Source organism: Athene noctua, chromosome 9, assembly GCF_965140245.1.
Source record: "Athene noctua chromosome 9, bAthNoc1.hap1.1, whole genome shotgun sequence".
NCBI classification, from domain to species: Eukaryota; Metazoa; Chordata; class Aves; order Strigiformes; family Strigidae; genus Athene; species Athene noctua.
The window spans coordinates 7,380,413-7,395,920 of NC_134045.1; positions in this window are offsets into that span (position 1 = coordinate 7,380,413).

Below are 15,508 nucleotides of genomic sequence, written 5' to 3' on the forward strand. Positions count from 1 at the left end.
CTTTCAGCTGCCCAAGGTACATGCCTGCTGATGGCTTGCGAGAGGAAGCAGTTGCTTAATAAACAAGTTAAAGCTAAACAGTACCTGGAGTTTCTAGTTCTTTTAGGAGAGCTTTATTTTGCTATGGGTCTATGTTGCTCAGTTTGGCCCTTTTCCATTCATATAAAATGTAAGCTTTTAAGTGTTACTGTAATTATTTGTAATATGTATGGAAGTAACAGTCTGCATTCCAAACCATGTCTAAAATGTCACTTACAAACATGAGAGAAGAGATCTTTTATTGCATACGTTATTTTCTAACTCCCATCCTTGTGAGTGTTCTCAAAAAAATCACCTTCCAGCACTTACAGTTTTATCAGAATTTAATTGCTTTCTATGAGTCAGAACCTAAAGGATATAAAGGGATAGTGTTCTGTGATCCCAGTAACTCCTACCCTCTGATACTTGGTCCAAATACAGATTAGGAATATGTGTTCTAGATGCCTTAGATTCATTACCTGGGCTTTAAAAATCCTTCTAGTTTATATTTCAAGTATGTAGCATCTTGCAGACAACAGGCAAACTAAAATCAAACCTGTGCAAAGAAGCTTAAATAAGCCCGTCCATAGATGCACTTTGTTACTGGTGCTTACAGCCCATGGCATGAATTTAGCATGTAAAATATACAAGTGATCTCAGTCACATGCCAGTGCAGGCTTTTTCCATCCAATATGACATACACAGGATACCACAAAGACTTAAGTATATGCTGGTTTCAAAGTAAAACACTGCAAACTTCCAATAGGAATAAAAAGGTCAAATCTACTCTAAATAACATCAGTGATAAGGTATGCACACTGCATCAGTCACAGTATGCTTACTGCAGATTGAAAAATAATGTAATGATGTACTGAATGTCATCCCAAGAACTTCTGTACCATAATTTCTTATGGTTTCTGAAAGTTACCCTCAGATCCTGTCCAGAGTGTACCCAGAAACCAGAAGAGGAATCAGTGATTCATTCCCAGTTTTGAGAACTAACCCACATTCTGTTTCTAGTTAATGAATATACAGAAAATACAGTATAGTCCATAGAAAAGAAGAGAAACCGAGAATACTGTGAGACACACAATGACTGGAAGAATTAGCATTGCTCATTCCAAAGGGGAAGGGGCTGAGGCATGATAATGAATTTGAAAACATAAAAGGCTGCTGCAAAGCTCTGTGCAGACCAGGTAGGGCAGAATGCAGTGCTGTAAAACTACAGCAAAGATCTCAGTGGGGCATTTGGGAGAACTTTCTCAGAAAGCAGTCACCCATGTAATAGATGGCCTGAAACAAACTACCTGAGGAGGCCTTGGAGTCCGTATCAGAGAGGATTTCTGAAAACAGGTTGTATAAACATCTTCAGTGGAAGATGGATCTGTTAATCTGTTTTGGAATATGTGGATGCATCAACCTTCAGATTGATGCTCTAAAGCCTACTTGGGTGTGTGAGGGGGTGTGTGTTGGAATGTGAGGTGCCAGGATGAAATAATGAGGAACAGGTATCTTCTGATTTTGCTCTTTGACTATATTGCTACTTTAATAGCAAACCTGCTTCTCTGAACTCCTCAGACTTGCAGTCAAGTCATTGTCCTTCACACCGGTGAACCTGGCATCAGTATCCTGGTAACTCTCTAAACCCTTGTGATCATGCTTTGTGTTGAGTAATAACAGTATCTTACTAACCAAGTGACAGCAACTTTCAAAACTGCAGATAGGTACAGAAGTCTCACAGAGGCTTCAGTAAATTTCCAGTTCTTTACATTAATCATAAATCTTCATTACACTCCCTTACTGTCAACATCAGTTGCATTTGCTGAATATGAGGCTATCAGATTGTATGTTAATAGTAAGAAGTCACAGGTTTTGTATGTTTTTGGTGTTGGTACATTTTGTCAGTGATAAGGCACATTCCCAGTACCCACACAGTGTTATGGAAGTAATTATTCTCAAGCATGGAGTGCACCCTGAGAGAGAAATAAGAGTGTTCATTTGACAGCTTTCAAAAGTAGACTATAACCAATGACTTGCCATGCAGAGATGGATCTGGAAATGTAGACAAGCAGTTCTTCTGACCTTCCTATAGACAAACCTGACTTAAGAAAATTGGGAAGGTGCCTTGCTGGGCCCACATCTACAGCAGTCCAAGACAACCACAGTGGAAAAAACAACACAGCCAGTACACATCTACTAGAACTTCTTGGTTTGGTTCTCCATCCTGCTCTTTCCACATTTACTGAAGCAGATAAAAGAACAAGGAGCTAGGAGAGAGAACCATAAAAAGGGACAAGCCAACATGGCAAGTAGGGAAGACTTTAAAAGAAATACCCTTCCATAAATGTCTTGATTGTTAAGACTACTTTTACCAGGGAAAGGGAAGACAATATCTCAGGCTGAGAATTCAATTGCAGGATGAGTCTTGGTGAAAGCTTAGCTATTGTATTTGTCCTGCAGCAAGAATTAGAAACTCTAAGCAAGAACCTAGAGAGAAGTCTAAACCCAAAGTGAGCTCTTTGACAAGCAGGACAGTGATCTCCACAGGGACTTAAATAAAATGACTTGCAGAAGGAGGGAAAAAGTTGAGCCCTGCTTTTTCTGTGAAGGTGGCTGAACACTGGAAGAGGTTGTGCAGAGAAATTGTGGAGCCTCCATTCTTGGATATATTTAAAAGCTAACTGGACACGGCCTTAGGCAACCTGCTTGAGCTAACCCTGCTTTAAGCAGGAGGGGTGGACTAGATGATCTCTAGAGATCCCTTTCAACCTCAACTGTTCTCTTCAGCTACAGTGAATTTAACACCATGTTAAATTATCCACAAGTATAAATTTTAGCCAAGGCTGCCTTCTGGATAGAACACAGAAATAAAAAGGTAGATTTCTTAGTCCTCAACAAGTGATGATGGATAATTTTGCATATGAACCATAGCAAAAAATGTGGCAGAAAAGAGGCATTTGAGACTCCTACATACAGAAAAAGGGAGAGAGAATTTGGAAAAACTCCCAAAGATACACCAAGGGGAATGATCAGAGGGAGGGTGGACAACCAGCACTGGAGTCCAGGGAGCAAGAGGTTCCAAAACTGTGTTTCCGCATGGTCAGGGATCATGAGGATGAAGTACCACTCTTGACTGAGTGTTCATTGTTGACTTTGGCAAGAACAACTATCGACTCAGGAAATAGCTCGCATTTTTTTGCTTTACTTAAGAGCTAACTAAAATACTAAAGCAATGCTTTGTTGTTTGGTTTGTTGAGTTGGGGGGGGGGGGGTGTGTTGGTTTTTTTTGTTGGGTTTTTTTTAATCACTAATCATCTTTTATAGCTCAAGTTATTCCTACACACAAAAGTTTCTGGGAAAAGTTTCTGAAAGCACATCAGTCCCTTGGATGCTTCTAAAAAAGCTCTTCTCCATTGCTTTGTACTGTCAGTATTGCAGACAAATGAACACTTAATCTGGTCCAGACATTCCTAGCTAACTGAAAACATGATTGAAGCACATCTCTGGTGCAGCTCACTTGAAAACACCAACAGGTTTTTGCACTTACTCCCATTCCAGACTAAATCTTACTCTGTTACTGCTGCTCTCCAGCCTGTGCTGCTGATGGTTTGTTGTCTTTCACAGCTGAAGGACAGTTATATGAAGGACTCCACAGCACTTGCCTGCTATTATCAGGTGGGAATTTATCCAAGGTGCTTGGTTTCTTAAATAATTAGGAACAGGACAGACTATAATGGAACAATATAAGGAACTTTTAATGCCAGGGACAAGTGCCAAAATCACTCCGGACTGTTCATGTTAAGATTTCCTGGGACAGTTTGGTTTTATTTATTAACTGTAGGAATTTTTTCCTCATGCCAACACTGATGTTGATCATAGTATGTAAAAATCTACTATCTAAAATCTGGTAAAGTTCCAGGAAAGAGTTATATAAGCTCTATGTAACAAGTGATGATGGAAATATTCAATCCTGCTTTAAAAATGTTCAGCTAGCACTGAATTCAGCAGCATCCATAATGACTGGAGGTTTACCCTCCTTACCCATTGCAGAACTGCAACTGGTATGGGCAGATCCACATGTTTGTTAGAGGTTTATGTTTATACTTTTCTCCATTTGTGCCAGTAGCTCAGTTTGATAAATAGCTTGGACTGGCTTTGCAGAGAGCCTGAGGACTCACAACACCAAACAGCTGCAAACTGTTAGTTACGAAGAGAAGAGAGAGCTTGTGACTTCTCTTGATAATAAGAGCTAAGATATAATAATCCAGAAGTTCCTGTTGAAAAATAGGACCCAAAGATGTGAAGCCATGGTTAATATAATCAGTCATGTGAAGTGTCTTGCTTGGAGGACTGACCATGGGGTGCAGAAAGGCCCAGAGTAGCTTTGGTGTTGCTTAGTCTATGGAGATCAGGTCTTGATGCGCCTCCTGAATTCTACAACCCTCCTTAGGCAGGAGGTTAGGCAGGCTTAAATAACCTACTAGACTGGAGCCAGAATGTACAGCACTGTGTAATCAAGCCCAGAAATTTACTTTAATAATAACCTGGCTCCGTTGTGATTGGAAATAGTCTCTGTGTAAACACTGTTCAGAAATGGTTTTGACACTGACCCTGCTAGTTGTTCGGCAGAGGTGAAACCTTTTTTTCTACACAACCTCTTTCATCTCAGTGAGGCTTTGCTGCTTATGTCTCCCATAACACAAATTCTCGTTTTAAATCCTTTTTGTATTGCTATCTGGGAACAAAGGAGGGTAAGAAAGCTGTTCTTCCTTGCACCTGTGTTATATTTTTGGCAGGCCTCTTCAGAACAGTGGGGTCTTGTGCTGACCCCTCCTCTCTGTTTCTCCTAGGTCTGTGCATTCTGACTGACCTCAATGCAGTCTTTAACATCTTGCAAATCATAATCACTGGGTCCCTGTTCTTTTTCTTTACTTATACCTTGATCACTGTTCTTAAGAGTATTACGCCTGGGAACAGAGAGATCTGGTGCTGTGCTTAATTATTGTTCTTTTTAAGGGACAAAGGCCGTTCACTACACTTTTCTATTGAGGAAGATCACCACATTTCCAAAAACTCCGTAAAACCATTAATTGATTAAATTGATAAATAACCCCTGATAACACTCCCAAAATTACTGAAGTGCAGCAGGCTCACTTTTTTTAGGATTGCTTAAAAATGATCATTTACAGATTTGAATTTAAAGTTAATGATGAATCTTTCTGTTTAAATAAGGAAAAACAAAGTCCTGGCAGAATACCACATTTCTTCATCTTTCTTCCGGGTTCAGTAGTTGGCACAGAGTAAGACATTGGGTGGAATTACTTCTCATCTTGACAAGCATCCTGAAAAAACTTTCAGATGCCTGATGCTATTCAGTCAACATGACCAGATCTGACACCACATCTTGGACTCTTCCACCCCACCTCACTTCAGAATGGTGCTGAAAAGTTGCAGGGATCTATAAGGTGATCAATGGTGTGAACTGGGTAAGTATTCTTAAACAAGTAAGTATTATTAAGTCATAATACATAAAGAGTAACTGAATTACAAATTTATGGCACGTGAGCTGTTATTTATTAATATATTATTTGATGTTTAATGTGTACATTGAGAAAGAGGCCCTTTTGCATTATTTATAATAAGTAATTATCATAGAACTATATGGGTTGGAAGGGACGTCAGAGATCATCTAGTTCCAAAGCCCTGCCATGGGCAGGGACATCTTCAACTAGACCAGGTTGCTCACAGCCCCATCCAACCTGGCCTTGAACACTGCCGGGGAGGGGGCAGCCACAACTTCTCTGAGCAACCTGTTCCATTGCCTCACCAGTGAAGAATTTCTTCCTTATATCTAATCTAAATCTACCCTCTTTCAGTTTAAAATTAAATTGTTTGATTTGAAATGTAAAATATTCTATGTATAGTTTTTCTTTAATATTTTTTTACATTGCTCAAACGAATATCACCAGTTTGTCCTGAACCACTTTACTTGTCCCACTTAGTGCTGTTGTGCATTTATAAATAGGATAGAGCAGATAATTTGCATGTGGAAAGGTTTCAGTCATGACGTTTGCCTGAAACACTGGAAAATGACTGATACTCTTCCAGGTTACTTTTGCTATTTTACACAAATACTTTAGGCCTAATATTTTGTCTGCAGAAAATGTAGTTTTCTATATAGCAGATGTAGTCTGGCTACATCTGAAAATGCTAACGTATTAAATCTAATACGATTCAAGGATCTGAGGTATGATGAATGTCCATCAAATCCAAGACAGGTCTAAGTGAATTCCTGCCTACAGTCCTGGCCCAGTACTCCAGGAGTGGGTCTCTCTCCCATCTTTTCCCCTCCAAACTGTTCAGTTCTGTGGTACACTTCTTGATGTGCTCCAAATCAGTGTCTTCAAAACAGACCTGCCAAGTGAACTCACCCCGACATTGTGACCCAAACTGCTCCAGGCACCACATATATGCACGACTCCCCTGGTTCCTTAGGAGGCCAAGCAGCCCCAGAACTTTGTCCTGCACAGCATGGGCACACCAGCTATGGGCACACCACCAGCCCCACAGGCCATGTGCTTGAGGATCTCCACCAAGGATCTGGGAGCTTGAGCCTTTTGAGTGCCCCGTTTCCAATGAGACACAAACCCGAGCTGTCTTCTCTGTTAAACTGATTCTTGTCAGTTCTGTGGGTGTTAAGAGTGAAAGACGTGATGTGAAAATAGCTGCCTATATTCTATCTGTCTGTGAGAGTTTCCTATCAGCCTGTGAAACTGTCAAGGCCAAGTTTTTAATATAGCTGCAGAATTCTGGGAGTACAAGTTCTGTGTACATATAGGTCATCTGGTGCTTTTTCTCTGTTTCTAAGAAACGAAAATTTCAGAGAATTGTTTATTTCTTTGAACTCCCAGTATTTCTTGTGAATTAGAAATCCTCTTGGTCAAGCCTATCAGCCACCGGGCAGCATTTATCCAAATAATGCAGCAGTGACCTCTGCTGCATGGCTGATGCTATTTCATACTTCTTGAGCTAAATTAAACCTGCTCTTAATATTCTTTCAGATAAATTAAAAGAACAATGTTTTCAAAAGCAAGTATTCTTGCCTCAAGGTAAGTGCACTCCTGTTTCTACTAATAGGAGGGCTTAAAACTACAGAAGATTATTTTTCACTTTACTGTCATGAACATACCACAACTGTGTTTTAATGCTTTCACTGGTTATCAAAAAACAGTGTTATCATTAAATGAACCTTGATCTACCCTCATAAAAATCTTCTTGTTAATTTTACTGGGAAGGAAACTGAGGCACAACCTACTGGGTGACTTGCCTGCAGTTGCACCCAAAAATCGATGGCAGAGGCATCAAGTTCAGGGGAAATAATGATTTCAAGCCCTGTTCTTTAATCACAAAATAATCTCAGAATATCAACCAACTGTAAATGGCATGTGTCGTGCCTGTATATTACACTCCACACTGCCCATGTGACAAAGAAAAGCAATACAAACAGGAAAAAAGACACAAGATGCGTGTTTTCAGCTCTTGACTCTTACTTGATCATATGAGAGCACAAATCCCATAAAGCAGTCATAAGCCTCTTCTTTTGATCTTAATGAAGTACTGAGCAACCATAAATTCTGCTAAATCAGTGGGAGCAACATGTAAAACACTCTGTCCTTCCCCTTTCCTCCCACCACTAACTCTTCTTCTCTCTCCATTCAGTTCTCCAAGGGACCAGGACCTGTCCCTGTATTGCACATAAGGAATTTGAGTCTGGCCCCTGCAACCATCCGGCATTACTGCACACTGCCAGTCCAGGAAAGTTAAAGTTGGCGTGGAGCAAAGCTGTGTGATCCCACACTGCCTCTGCGTGGTGAAACTAGGCTGAGCAAGCAGCAAACTCAAACCCTCCAGCCATAAGCAGAAACCTTCCTGGCAGGTTGTGAAGTTACTGCTCATTTACTGCTGCCAGTGACACTCAATTCAGCTGATAACAGTAGTGAAAAGATTTTTCCGAATTTTAATCTCATATATGCAAAGGACAGTGAGCAAGTGTGTCAGACTGGTTTTGCTGATCACTGACACCAGCTGTGGATTAAGATTGCATTTATAGATATTGGAAGGTGGGATTTATGAAATATGAGGGCTCTGACTTCTCACCTTAGACTACCAAGCATCCAGTACTGCTGTAAAGATCCCTATTTGTCCATGAGTATCAGAAAATTATGAAAAAAATACCGTTTTTAAAAGAATATAAAAACTAGTGCAATATACTGTAAAGCTGACTAAATGCAGCTATTCTCAAAATACTTAACCCAAATTACAGAAGTGCTGATGCGGAAGTCCCGGACACAACTTATATGACCAATGTGATCAAGTTAATGCCACTTTATTAAAGGATACGCAGCAATTTATAGACCACCATGAAGTACACGCGCAGCGACCTGATGGCTGATGGGCTAAGGCTACTTGTCCACGTGCCCTTTTGCCCTCTGTGATTGGTCCCGGTGTGGTGTCCACGAGCCGCTCTTCTGTCAGACAAACATCTTCTTTTCCACAGTCCAGCTTCATTATCTTTTTGCTGCGCAGCAGTCTCTCAAACCCTTGGCCTTGCAGGTGTTCTTCACAACAGCTACTGCCCATTGTTACAGTGAGGCCATTCAGTCTGGATCGGTCATAATATGTCCGTTGTTTTCCAGCCATTCCACAAATTCCCCGTTTTGTTTTGAGCGATCCAGACTTCTCTTTTCTTAAACATTTGGTCAATTAAACCATTCAACATCCATTGCAAGCACTGAAATAGACAGGGAAGAAGCAACATCAAAATCAATTAATACTATTAGCACTATTAGTACTCCTTTAACCAAGATTTGTAACCAACCTCCCAACCCAAGTCCAGTGAGCCAGTTGGAAAAGGGATCATGTCCTTCAGTAATATGTTTCATATTCTCACGCAGTTTTGCTAATTGCTGGTGTATTTTTCTCGAATGGTCAGACAAAATAAAGCAATGCATTCCTTCAAAATCTTCACATCCATGCCCATGTATCAATAATAAAAAATCTATGGCAGCTCGATTTTGTAAAGTAGCATGCCTAACACTATCAACATCAGTGAGTAATGCACTTATCATTTGTGAAGTCAAATTGAATTGTTTTTCACCCCAACATGCCAATCTACATATGTTTTTTGCATTTATGGCAGCCATTCCTCCTAGAAGGAAAAAGGATGTGGCTACAACAGCAGCTAATGATGGCATCTGTACTCCATCGTTGCATGTTTCATCAAACTTTAGAATAGATCTGCGTGATCTTAGCTCACGACTCTTTCTGGGATTTAACAGTTCTTTCATGTGGGAGCAAACAAGGTTCGTCACCCAAGGTAACAAGGACCACCGACTGGCCATATAGGAATACCAGGCCATGCTCTATCCCCACAAATCAAAAACACTCCGGGTGGAAGCTTAAAACCTCCTGTTGTCTTCATGTCATAAAATCCTCCTGTTTTCAAATCATTCCAAGAGGAATGCCCTGTTACATTTTGATAACCTGTAAACAAATCATGGTGTCCATCCTGTGCTAACCTAATAAGCCATGGATCACCAAACCAAACCACTCCTGTGCCATTCACTGGCTGTAGTTGCGGAACCGCCCCATCACAGTTCCGGTTCCTGGTAACATTAACATATTCAACAGGTGTAACACTAGCCAACAAATCCAATTCTTGCAAAGGTAAAGAAGTTGATTGATTTAAATTCTCAGTGACTGTCTTTTGCCAAGCTGCATTACGCATGGAAGGCCAGACGAAGATGCCATTTGAAATGAAACAACCATCATCGCTTTTGACTGCTAGTCAAGTCTACTCTCTGCTGTTTCCAATATCCATCAAAGCTAGTTTCATTCTCCCGCAACGGAATACCAAACAGGTTCGAAAAGGGTTGTCTGCTTGTTGCAAACTCTGACAGAAATCCTTTACCCCAGATGTATTTGCCCATGTTATCCAAATGTTTGCTCTAGGTAAAATGTTAAAATCCCTTCACTACCCAATATAAAACAAGTTAAAATAAATGTGGTCCAGGTTGTCCCCGCCTTACATGTTGTCATCATTTTTATCTCTTATTTCCAATTGTCCTAGTATACCTGCTAACTTCGAGGAACTTATATCCCAATACCACAGCTCTTATCTTCTATCTTATTATTCTAATTAACACACTGCAAAGTTAACTATCTTATTATTCTAATTAACACAATGCAAAGTTAAGCATTTACAAAGCTCTAAACTAATTTCTGCTAATACCCTCTACAAGCTATGTCATGTCCCTTGATCTGATCTGTGGTAAGCAGTTGAATTCGAACAGCCGCACAAAACAACTGCAAGCTTGGTAAAAGACAAAAAGCTTCACTGTTTGATGGATGTAATGCTGTCAGCAACGGTGTCAGAGCCAAGTTCAGTTGATGTTGGTGTCTCTGAAGTGCCTCAAGACACAGGGTTGTTATCATCATTATTTGCAGTCCATGGCTTCATTCACTTTGCAGGGATCTATGTAGATGAATTGTTACCTGTAGAGATACAAGCATAAACCCTTGCCCAGGACCTGTGAGTAAGCCTAGTGTTCAGCGTTATTCTTCCTGACTTCCCCTTTCCAAAGCCTCACCCATCGACTCGGAACCCATCTGACACCGGTATCTGTAACAACACAAGCATATCCACGACCAGTCATTCTTAGTTCTGCAGGTCCTCTCCATTCTCCTGTGACGACACCCCTGTATTGAACAAAAACACTGTTTCCACATTGGTTTATATCGGATTTCAAACCCAAACCATGTATTACTACCGTTGGTTCATCTCTATCACCTGTAAGCCATAAATAATTTAACACATACACCGCTTTTGGAAGTCACTCTGCAGCAGCCAAGACCTCTCCCCCTTTTTGTTTTTGCAAAAGTGTTTTCAAGGTTTGGTGCGCTCTTTCCACAATGGCTTGTCCCATGGGGGAATGTGGTATACCTGTGATGTGATGTATACCCCAGAGTTGACAAAAATGAGTGAATTTTCAAGGAGTGTAGGCTGGACCATTATCAGTTTTCATCCGTGCGGGCACACCCAGTGCCATAATTGCATGGCAATTATAGCATGCATATGTTTAATGACATGCCACGCTGTTTCTCCTGTTTGTGTCCTTGCCCAAAGTGCTAAAGAAAAGGTGTCGATTGAGACATGCACATATTTAAGCCTGCCAAATTCTGGGATATGTGTCACATCCATCTGCCAAAGTTGTAGAGGTCAGAGTCCTCGAGGATTGACTCCCAAACCAAGGCCGACTCCTGCCCTCTGGCAGTTGGGACAGGATTGCACACTTCCTCTAGCATCAGCTACAGGAATGTGAAATTGTCTGGCTAACATTTTTGCTGATTGGGGAAAGAACTCATGCGACAGCCTGGCTTGTTCAAAGGTTTTAACAGCAGGACCCGTCCAGGCTGGAGCGACAAGCTGATCAGCCCAGGCGTTTCCCAACGCCAGACCTCCGCATTGATGACTGCAAATATGCACGATAAAATATTCATTCTGACATTGGTTCAAAAGCGTCAGCAATTGTAACAACAAAGTATGCAATACAGGTTTCACCATGCTGTGTTCTAGACGTTGTACCATACCCACCACATATAATGGGTCTGATACTACATTGAGAGGTTCTTGAGACCAGTGTTGAAATGTCCAGATAACAGCTCGAAGTTCTAAAGTCTGTAAGGAGTCTCCAGGCACCCCAGGGAGTAGTTTATGTTCCCAGGTGTCCCCTTCTTTCCAAGTGACTGCAGCTCTTCGAGATTTGCGTCCAGCATTGGTGAAGACAGTTATCCCATTTACAGGCACCTCTGATCGTACAGGTATTTGTTCAAACCGCTGATGGGATAATAATGACAGGAGCTTGTCCAAAGGGTAACTATTAGTGATAATACCTAAAAAATCAGTAATTGCTATTTGAAAAGCTGTGGAAGCAGTTAATAACCAATCTAAATATAATTTAGATACAGGTACATAGATGACTGCTGGTTCGATGTCTGAGATGTCCAAAATTTGCTGCCTCCCTTTTATGATAAGCTGTGAAATTAATTCAGGGCATATAACAATTGTTTTTCTGGACTGGAAGGGGCGAAAAATCCATTCTAAAATTCGTAAATTTGGTTTTGTTTCACTCGACTGAATAATAAGCCCTAATGGGTGTTCACGTTCACGCCCAGAGTTAACTAACAAGAGAAAGAGCTTTATCAACCAGTCGCCTGTGGGTATAAGTTGTCATTTTATTGGCTGTTACCTGTAATACTTGTTGTTGATCCTCATCCAGTTGACAGCGCTCCTGAGATAGTACAGAAGTCCCCAGGAGTGGCATCAATGGCTTCAGATCATCATTCATAATTCCACAGATATTACAAACCCACTGAATATCCCCCATTAATTTCTGCACATCAGACAATGTTTTTATTGCCATGTTAATTTTGACCTTTTGAGGACGAATCATTCAATTTGTAATAATCCAGCCCAGATACAGCCACGGCCCCTCTTTCTGAATTTTCTCTGGCGCTATCTCTAATCCCCTGTCTCTGAGACTGTATTGCAGCTGACCCAAAATTGTCTCATAATCCAGCTGTTTTCCTGCTACCAAGATGTCATCCATATAATGATAAATAAGTAAATGAGGATACTGTTTCTAGATGGGTTCTAAAGCCCACTCAACAAATGACTGACACATCGTGGGTGAATTTTTCATGCCTTGTGGTAACACCACCCAGTGATACTTTTTTGCTGGTTCGGCCTTATCTACTGATGGTACAGTAAAGGCAAACTTTTCAGCATCCTCTGGATGCAAGGGGATTATAAAGAAACAGTCTTTTAAATCGATAACCACCAGGTCCCAACCTTCTGGCAACATTACTGGGAAGGTAAGCCAGGTTGTAAGGTGCCCATATCACACATAATGGCATTAATTGCTCATAAATCATGTAACAGATGCCACTTTCCAGATTTTTTCTGAATTATAAAAATCAGAGTGTTCCTTGGGCTAGTTGAAGGCACGATATGTCCAGCATCTAGCTGTTCCTGTACCAAATCATTAATAATTTGCAGCTGATCCAGTTTCAGCGGCCACTGGTCAATCCATATGGGATAATCAGTCCTCCAAGTTAACTTTAGGATTGGCTGCTCCACCATGGCCACACCTAAAAAGGTGAAGTAATCAATTGAGCCCCCACCTGACTGAGCAGATCTCTCCCTACCAGTGCCGTAAGTAAGTGCATCACATAGGGACGTGTGGTTACTACCTTGCCATCAGGAAACATAAATGTTATTACATCTCTACTGATAGGTGTGACTTGAGTCCCTCCAACTCCTAGTATTCCTGTAGTCGCTGGCACTAAAGGCCACTGTCTAGGCTACTTATAAAAGGGTATGATCATTACATCTGCTTCAGTATCTATCATCATCTGTAATTTGCTCGTTTGTCCACTAGGGTGTCTCATCTCCATCTGCTCCTCTGGTTTTCCCCGACTGATGCCCATAGCTAATAAAACATTTGGTTGTCCGGTGGATCCAAAACCTTTTTCTCCCCTCCTCCTTTGTTATGCATTGGGTACTTTTGATTCAAATGGGATTAGCTGAGCAATTTCCGATCCCTCCATGATAGTCAAGGGAGGAGTAAGTGTATACACCATTATTTTAATTATTTCCTCAAAATCAGGATCAACAAGTCCTGGAAAAATACCTTTTCTAGATGCCGTAGAACGTCCAATTAATAAGGCACTTAAACCATATCCTAAAGGTCCCACCAGATTTGAATCACGCAGCTGCACTGTAGGATCCGTAAGAGTGAGGGCTACTGCTGTTGCCGGGCGCACCCGCGCACTTGTGTCGTCCAGCGACGGCGGGGCGCGCTCCGCGTTCCCATTCCCTGCTTTTGACACTCACGAGCGTGACAGTTATCTCTTCGACAGTGCTGGCAACATTTTTTCCGGCATTCTGATTTTAAATGACCCAATTTTCCACAATTAAAACACTTTTTATCTCGCTTCCCTTTTCTGTTTTTCCCTTGCACAATTGCAGCTCCTATCGCAGCAGCCATAAAGGCAGCTTTTTCCTGATCAAGCATTCGCTCAGCTGCCTCCAACAGCTGAGCAGCGGTGGATCCTCGCGGTAGGAGACTTAAAACTTTCTTAGTTTTCTCGTTAGTATTCTCATAAGCAAGCATATCAAGAAATCTAACTTTCATTTCATAATTTAAGTCAGGATTACTATTAATAGAAACATGCAATCTATCAATAAATTTTGAATAGGGCTCTGTGGGTCCCTGCCTTATTCCTGTAAATGCTGGCGCCGATTTTTCATCATGTACGGCTAAAATTTTTTTCAGGGCTAAATCTCGGGCTATACGTAACGCTTCCGGTTGAAGTCCCATTTGCCAGCCCGGGTTGGCAAAAGGACCTGCCCCCACCAGCGTTTGAGCTCGCACTCCATACAGAGCATCTCCTTGCTGCCGGGGTACGGCTGTCACAGCCTCGCAGGCCGTTTGCCAACGCTGAAAAAAATTGCAGTTGTTGGGAAGGTGTTAGTAAAGTTTGTATAATCATACGGACATCATAGGGAGTTAATAAATTTGCTGTAAAAATGTGCTGGATTATCGAATTAGTATATGGTGATTTTAGACCATATTGTGTTATTGCCAATTTTGCCTCCTTAATTATTTTCCAATCTAAGGGCTCCCATTCATTGCCGTGTGCGGTTACTATTACCGGTAACACGGATCCAAGCTGGTTAAACCGCCCCTCAACTATTGCATCCCGAACAAGTCCCCGCCACCGATGTGCTGGTTGCCATTACACCCCGCGCCTCCCAGTGCCCCCCCCATTTGAGCCGACGATGGCAGCGGCCCGAGGGCCAGTTTCCCCCGCCCCCCCGCCGTTGTCACGGGGGTTAACAGCAGGGGGGGTGGCGGCGGTGCGGTGGGAAGAGGCCGAGCCCTTTACTTGTATGCGAAGTTGCCCTATTATTTTTTTCGTTAGTTCTCGCAACTGCTGGTCTCGTAAGCCGTCACGGTATCCTCCGTGCCCCGCTCGGGGTGGCGGAGGCGAGGTGGGGGGCGGCGGGGCAGTCCCCTTCCCCGGCCGAGGCGGCGGCGGGGGGGCGCTCCGGGGATCCTTCCCCCGGGCTCGGAAGGGGAGACTCGAGCGGCGGCGGCGAATCTGTGGATTTTGGCTCCCGAATTCCGTGCCGCACGGGCGCTGCGCGTGAGGCGCCGCCAGCCCTCCCTTCAGGAGCGGCCCTGGGGAAGGGGCCCCGCGAACGCCTCGGCAGCAGCGGAGTCCTTGCCGCCAGCGCCTGCTGCCGCTGCTGACAAGGCGGCGGAAGCGGAGGCCGCAGCCTGCCGTTCTGCTTGCATCTCTTTCAGTCTCCAGGATCAGCCTCCACACGGTGGAGAATTTCCCACTGTCTTTGGAACCTGAACTA